General features: G+C 49.4%; 1 pseudogene; it reads right to left on the reverse strand.

The window, feature by feature from the left end:
* Positions 1-8,207, reverse strand: LOC6620691 (annotated as a pseudogene).

Genomic DNA, 8,207 nt, shown 5'->3' on the forward strand with positions numbered 1-8,207 from the left:
TATGTTAATATGCTATTTTATTTAATTGTTCTTAATATTGCATAGGCACATACTACAGGGGTTCATGTTGTAAAGAATGCGTTCCGCGTTTTCGCTGTCTCCCCGACTTTCCATAATGGCCAGGAGCAGCTTGGAGGCATTGTTCTTCAGCTCCAAGACCAGATCCATGCGGTTCTCGCCCAGTGGATTGATATTGTTCAGAATAAGCGCCGTGATGATGTCCAGCCCATTTGATTCGTGCGTGGCTATGCAGTTCTGGTTCTCGTTGCACGGTCCTTGGCAGTATTCCGTGAGGGCCTCCAACGTCTGGTTGATCAGGGCAACGTTATGCTCGTTTATGTACAGGCCTAGTAAGCCCAAGCCGCCGGTCGTGGAGCCACAAATGCAGCCCAGAAACATAAGAGTCTCCGATACCAGGTTGTTGTTCGTCTTCTTGTTCTGGTTCCTCAGCAGGTTCTGCATGTCCGGATAGTGGTTTTTGCAGAGCAGCTGAAGGAACCGCAAGATAAGTTGTATGACCAGCACCTTGTTTGACAATTGGTTCCGCTGATCCCGACTGTCCTTGTGCTTTTCCAGCTTCTCGGCCAGTATATCCTCCAGCGGATTGTTCACACTGATGGCAGAGCTCTCCTCGCCGGATTGGATGTTTCGTGCATTCCCGTAGGCACGGGCCGTTGCCAGTCCGGCATTGTGGAGTTCCCGCTTTAGTTCCTCAGTGATCACCACTCCGTTGCCCTTGAGGCCATGCTTGCGAGCGATCTTGTCTAGCTCCAGATTGGTGTCCTGTTTGTGCTCGTGGGCTTTAGCCGCAATGTCGGTGGTGTTCACAGTGACGGTGGACTTGATCTCTTGCTGTGCATCCTTCATCTTCTCAAAGAAGACTTTAAAGAAGGCCTGGTTGAAGTCGTCACTGAGGAACTTCTGGAACATACCCTTCTGTATAATGGGGTTGCCGCCTTCCAGAAGTGCAATGCCCAATTCCACAGCCTCGACAAAAATATTGGGCGAATGAACGGACTTGATAACCAGCTCGACCACAAGATCCGAGGCGCCTTCTCTGTCCAAGTGGTTCTGCATCTCGTGAAGCGTTTTGCCCGCGCGCTGCAAATACATCGCCCCTGGTCCGTGGGTCACTAGGTGGTTTTGCTTTGAAGGATCCATCAAAGGAGCGGCAAGAAGAGGAACCTCATCCTCCGGCAACCTGGGCGTGCTTTTGCTCTGGAAGTAGCGCAGCAAAAGTGTCTGTCGCAGTGCATCGCCCTTCTCGCCGTAGTTCACATCAATGGCCATCATTTCACGCAGCGTGCGAAGAACCTTTACACACATGCGCTCCTCCTTCTCCTCCAGCAGCTTTTCGGTGTGCTTGATTAGCTTTCGGATGAATCCACCGCTTTCGCAGCGCTTCCGGGTCTCTGTTCCGGCGGGGAAGAGCAGCTCTGAGCGGTACAGTATATCCACTAGCAGAGATAGTTCCGCCTCCACCACCGGCTTTAGTTGATCCTCCAAGAGAGACACTATGTCCTTCAAACCCCTCGATGATTGAGCGGTCCCAGCGCATCAGACTGGCCACCTGCTGAGCCTCGTACTTGGGCTGCTTTGGGGCCAGCAGCCATTTAGTGGTCTGTCGGGTTAGCATAGCCGTCTTGCTGGACATTGTGGCTGCTCCAGCTCGGCTGGCAGGGCGATGCTACGCATTTTGGACGACTCTGTGAGCGTGCGGATGCAGTTTTCCACGTTGAAACAATCACCTAGCGACAGCCAGCGGCACTGGGTGATTCCGTGCGCAGCCTGTAGCATCTGCACGAAGATCAACTGGCGGGACTGCACGATGGCACTCTGATCCGAAAACGGACTGGCAAAGAAGCTGCCCAAAAGATTGGTTACCCCATTCAGGACGTACGCCTGGAGCGTCTTGTTGCTGGCGGCGGTGGGGTTCGTGATGAGCTGGTTGATGTCCACCAAGAAGCTCTTCTCGAACAGGCTCCACATGTGCCCGGAGGCGTAGATCTCCTTCATCTCGACCTCCGTATCGATGTAGCAATGGTTGAGAAAATCCACGTAGGCTTCCTTAACCTCCGGCATACACAATGGGTGGCAGATGATAGTCACTATGTCGTCCAGAGAGAGAAGGTTGTTGCACTTAATCTCCGTGTAGACGTTCTTGCCCATGGTGATACTTCAAGGGGCTGTCGTCGCTGAGCTTTTCCATGCGCAGCATCTGCTGCTGCATCATCTGAACGAAGTGGTTGAAGGAACCCTTGTCGTTGTAGACGACCAGCACATCCTCGCCGGAGTTGATGAGCTCCTGCATCACCATGTCCTGGCAGCGGCGGATGAACTGGTTCTCCGCCCGCACTATGGTCTGCAGGAACTGCAGGTAGGCTACGTGACGGCCATGGATCTCGATGCAGTGCACGAAGTGCTGCACCACCTTGTCCGTCACCTCGTTGCACAGGGCCAAGTTGTCCTTGAAGATGGCGCATACAGTCTTCGCCTCCAGAATCTGTAAGGCAAACAAGTGTAAAAATCGCATTTCTTGGACAATAATACATAAAATGACGAGCATTTTAGGAGGTGGCATAGGTACACTGGCAATTGTAATTATAATTGTAATTAATAAAGGCATCCTATTAATTTAAAAGATCCAATGTCAAATGGATATATAGCAGCTTTGAATATATTATTGGAAAGATTAACCTTTCTCCAGTGAATAGTTTTTGTTTTGGTTGTAGATCTGTTTCCAGTCTAAAGTGAATTGAAATAACTTTTTAGAATCTTAAATCTATATATATGAAATCGGCGAACAAGAAAGATATCAGTAGTTTCTTCCTTTTAAGAAAAGTACGTAAGAAACACATACATCGAATGTAGATTATTATACTAACGCATACAAAATGCATAAATATTTGGAATCCTTTTACAGATTCCCTATAACTGCGCCAAATAATAGAACCATCAAGGATCCTTCTTGTGAAGGTGCAAGTTTTATATGTAACTGGAAAAAGCAAAATAGGAACTTACGCCCGGATTCAGGAACAGGTCGAGGTGGTTGTGCAGCAGGACTTGGTTCTGCTGATTGCCCAGACAAAAGTTCTGCAGGAACTCGTGGGCCAGACACATGAGCTCCTTCATCAGCTCGTCGTCCTTCTCGTCGAACGGATTCTGGAGGAGATCGAGGACGACGGTGTGGACGCCAACATTGCGGAGCAGTCGTTGCTCATGCTTGCGTGGCTTGACCACCGAACCAGGACCGGAGGCAGTTACGCAAAATTTGTTCATGCGTATGAGAATCTCCTTGACCTTTCGGTACTCGTTTCGCTGCTCCTGCGACAGGGCGGCATTGTACTCCAGGCTAACAGCATCTCCGCCTGCGTCGGTGGCCACCAACTCATCGGTGGCCTTCGCCTTGTATACCCACAGCTCCGACTTTTCCACGCTCTGGCGAAGGATTTCCAGATCGGACTTGATTTGCTTATAGGACTCCACGTCACTGTCCGATACCAGGAGTTGCACCTGAAAGCGGAGACGGAGGACATAGCCTGGTTAGTCTCGAACTGCCTGGTTAAGCGAGAGTTCTTCAAAATCATGGGTACATAATCAAAAGATCGGTCGGTACGGTATGCGTTGTAAGTCCACTTTGTTAGTTGTGTTTTTTTAAACTAGATCATGAGTTCGATTCCGTGAATATACGATTATATTAGTATAATGGTATCGGATTAGTAAGGTAGAGTCACGATTTAAAAAAGAGATAGAGAGTTAGCCCATGCAAACACAAGACAGAAATGAGCATTAGATCAATTGGTTAGTTAGTTGCAAATAAGTCTACATATTTAGCATTTTATATCTTTAATTTTATAAATTTTTACTTTATGATACCTACTGCTAACGGGTTAAACTAGCTCATTAATTAAATGAAGCGAGCATCGATGAATAGTTAAATAGATGTGCGTTATGAATAAATATATGGAACTACCGCTTGCTTATTATAGCTTTAGATATTATCACACCAGGACCACAAATATTGCAAAGATGATATGACAGCAAAATAACAATTAGCAACGCACCTGTCGAAAGGCCTGGAGGACCTCCTGGCGCTGACTGAAGTGCCGGAACAGAAGGTGCAGGGCACCCGAGACCAGGGGAGCGTAGTCGTGCATGATAAGGTGGAGTAGGACACGCAGAAAAGTACGTCCGCCCTGGCCATCCAGGTCCAGGTTAGCTGCATCACTCCGCTCGCAGTCGAAGATTCCCTCCGCCTGCACGCCGATGGACTCCAGGTCGATGTTCTTCTGGCGGGAAGCGGTGGCGGCGGCTGCGGCAGCTCCGGCGGCCACAGACTCGGCACTATCTAGGGGATCGGTCTCATTGGAGCTGCCAGGCGTCTGCTGTGCCTGTTGTTGCGACTGCTGCTGACAGCTATGGCCTGGCCAACTGATCCCAGGGCCAAAGATGTCATTACTGTGTTTATGTCCCCAATAGAGCGTAGAACTCCACCTTCGGCTGCAAGTAATGGGGTTTAATAAGAGTAAGTAAATGAAGTAGAAGTAAGAGTATGTTTTATCTACACCATAACTAATATGGTTAATCTTCATAAGAAGCAACTCATTATTACAGATGGTTGGCACTTTAAAACCATTATCTTTCAAAGCTGGTAAGAATATTTGCCATTTACATTGAAAAAACGTTTTATACAATATCCATAATATTTAGGGTACTTTTTACGGAGTTTCAGGCAGTTGAAAAGTCTTACCCTCTGTAGAGCTTAAGACTCTAAAGGTGTCATTATTTTAAGAATATACAGGACTTACAATCAATATCCGTGCTGGCAAAGGCACCTGACGAAGTATCGGAGACGCAGTCCAGGATGGACAGAAGCGTCTTGGTGAGTCTTAGAAGATCGCTAAAGCTGTAGAATCCGAAATAAATCAGATCCCTTGCGAGCTTAACAACCTGGAAAGGCAGTTCAATGATCAGTTCCAATTGATATTTCACATCTGGGTTCAGACTTACCTCGAAGGTGAGTTTGTTTTGTTCTTGATCTGTGAAGAGCCACACCTTGGTGGCCACATTGCATAAGTAGTTCTCCACAAAGGCGATGGTTGTGTTGAACTTGGCGCGACAGGCTTGCTTGTTTTTATCTGGCTGCTGGTTCTTGCCATCGTAGCTGCATGAGGAGAGATATATAGCACCTCTAATCAAGCGTACTTCGATTCGTACTTACTCCTGTATGGACATCTTCGAGGGTATCTCGCTCCAAAGGCGGGCATACTTCACAGGTGTCACTGGTTCCTGGGGATCGCGATCCACGTGAAGGTGCAACATCAATCGGGCATGGTTTCATCCGACATGCATCTGCAAAAAAGTAAGGTTTGCAATGCCAGTTGCTCCATTTGTTTCCAGACTTACTTCAGGATTAAGTCAATATCCAGGCACATGTTGGAGAACAGATTCAACTGGTGGCGATAGTAGTTCAGAATAGCCGCCTCCAGCTCGCCGCCATCGCAACTGGCCAAATCAGCCATGGACCGGGATGTCTGCAAGTCAATGGTAAAATATGGGTAATTACTAACTGCGAACTAATATCATCTTCAGTTTTGATCTTACAAATTACGCAATTTAAGTAACTGAAACTAGAGATGTATAAGTACCCACCGGTTGTCCCGTCCACTTGAGGTGGATTTCGTACTTATCCCCCGTAGATGGGCTGCCATCGTCCTCGTTCAGGCTGGCACTGTCCCAGGTGGTTGTGGTGGACGTAGACTGCCCATCAGACCGATTCACATCGTCGCCGGCGTCCTCGGCGAGCGTGGCCAGGCACACGTCCTCGGAGGTGCCCTTGTAGCAGCGCGCTGGGCCGGATCCGGTCCGCAGTGCTCTTACTTGCGTCTCGATCAGTATGTCCTTGTTCTTGTCGCTTAGCACGCTCTTTCGAATCAACTCCTGGGTGACCGCGATTGCCGTGCGATTGGACACGCACAAGTCTGAGAGGTAGTCGAAAAACCGCGAGTCCCAGTTGTGCATATTCTTCCCCACCAGACCGACGAAGGTTTCAATTTCTGCGGCCGTTATGTGTTTCTCCAGTAGCTTTCGGTTGTTGTGCAGTAGGGCCGTGATGGTGTCCTCTGCCAGAATATCGTATCCGATCTGCTTCTGAATCAGGTCAAAGTGCTTGGCAATGTACTCCTGGTTCTTCCGGTAATCTTGTTGCGACAACCTCACGATACGGTAGCACAGACGAAAGATATTCTTGTAAGGACTGTTCTTCGGATCACTGAGCTCATCCAACCGCAGGAACGGCCCATGTCCGGCTGTGTGCTCTTGAAAAGGACCCTGTAAGATCTTGAACAGCTGCTTAAGGATGTACTGTTCGCGCAGCAATTTCTGCCGATCTCTGATTGGGTTCTTGATGGTGAATTCCAGAGCCTTTGTCTTGTTCTGTTCGTTCTCCATTCCGGCTATAAAGTACACTATATCTTGCAGCAGCGAGATCAGTGCCCGTCGCTCGTTGATGGAGATGCTGCCGTTGTCCAGCTTGCTGGTAACCGTCGCGAACCTCCACCGGGGAGACGGGAATCAGCGCAAAGGCCTCCTTGTCCTCCTTGATGGGTGAGCAGCAGACCATCGACATCACCGGCTTGTCATCGTCGGCATCGATTGGTATCGAAGTGGCATGGACCCAGGTGTTGGAGCAAATGTGCTGCAGGCGCACATAGCTGGACTGTGGGACCAGACTGTCGGGTCGTGCCATTGTGGTGGCGTCCAGAACAAACACCGAGGCAATGTCCGGAGAATAAGGAACGGACACGAGGCGGTACTGCTTTCCCTTGGGCTTGTCTGAAAGATATAACAATTAGGAATAGTTACATGTTATTTGGGTTATATGCCACATACCGTTTATGGTAGAGTTCATGGTGGAGCAGCTGAGGCCAGAGTCCTTGCTACAATCGCCCAAATGCAGATCGTTTCCTGATGCAGAAGTGGCAGACATCGCGCCGGCCGACACATCGATTTCCGCTTCGGCCGCCAGGTAGTGTCCCGTAGCCAGGTGCTTGAAACGGTAGAGGGAGTTCCAATCGCCGGCGCCGCCACGGCAGGAGTCGTGCTGGATTACCTCGATCTCCCAGAGCGCCTTGCTGCTGGTGGCCGCCGTGGCACTGGTGCGTCCGGTGGTGCGCAGAAAGACGTGGTACTGCTTCTTGTACTCGTCCATGGTGAGAAACTTCTCCTGTTCGGCATGAAATAGACGCACCACGTCGCCACCCTTGAGAATGTGCTCCTGGTTCTCCTTGTGCTCCATGAACAGCGAGATCTTCCAGGAGGTCGACGAGTTTAGAACGTTGACCTCCTTGCAGCCGGGATTGCCGGGCAGTTCGTAGTTGGCTGCCACATGGAGGTTCTGCTGATCCGCGTTCACCGGACTTAGAATAACCTTGTCACCCACCACCACGTAGTCGCCGATGGAGCGAAGCTTGTAGAAGGGCTTGATGTAGAACCACGAGCCCTCGTTCCCGTTGGCATCCAGATAAACGCGCATGGCATTCTTCTCCAGCAGCGACGGCAGTCGCTTGTTAACTGTCAAATATTTGTTGGACTTCAGATGCAGTAGCTGCACCACAGCCCGTCCATATTGGATTGAGGTGCCCAGCAGCTTCTTGTTCTCCGTCTCGTTTTGTTTCTTCTCGATCTCCGCCGCATGCTGTGAAACACAATATACATTTTTAAACGACTAAATATTATAGATATTCTTGAGCTTACATGCAAACGCTTGAGAAGATTGGGATCCGTATTGGAGCTGGCCGATTGCTTAGCTGCTTTCCAAAATTGTTTCTGCGCGTTGTTGAATAGCGATTCATGGGGCATATTTTGATGAGGCAGTCTGCAAATATACCATAAATATAGTGAATATCAACTATAAGTTATCCCGTCTTACCCCTGAACTTCTTAGGCGGACAGCAGAGGTATCCGGGCTCGGGACACACCACTGTGCGATCATCGACCAGGCTGGCGAAAGAAACCAGATGTTTAGTGCAGTATTCAACAACAGGAGATTAACCTCCGGGTGGCACACTCGTTACGTTCTCGTTCAGCCGGGACAATGGGACTTACCCGAGTGTGCTCAAGAAACCGCAAACGCTGCCCTCCGCATAGAGGGACACAATGTTCCCCAAGTGCAGGAAGCTCGCCGAGCCAATTATATTGTCGCCCAT

The sequence above is a fragment of the Drosophila sechellia genome, chromosome 3L (genome assembly GCF_004382195.2).
Source record: "Drosophila sechellia strain sech25 chromosome 3L, ASM438219v1, whole genome shotgun sequence".
In the NCBI taxonomy this organism is placed as follows: domain Eukaryota; kingdom Metazoa; phylum Arthropoda; class Insecta; order Diptera; family Drosophilidae; genus Drosophila; species Drosophila sechellia.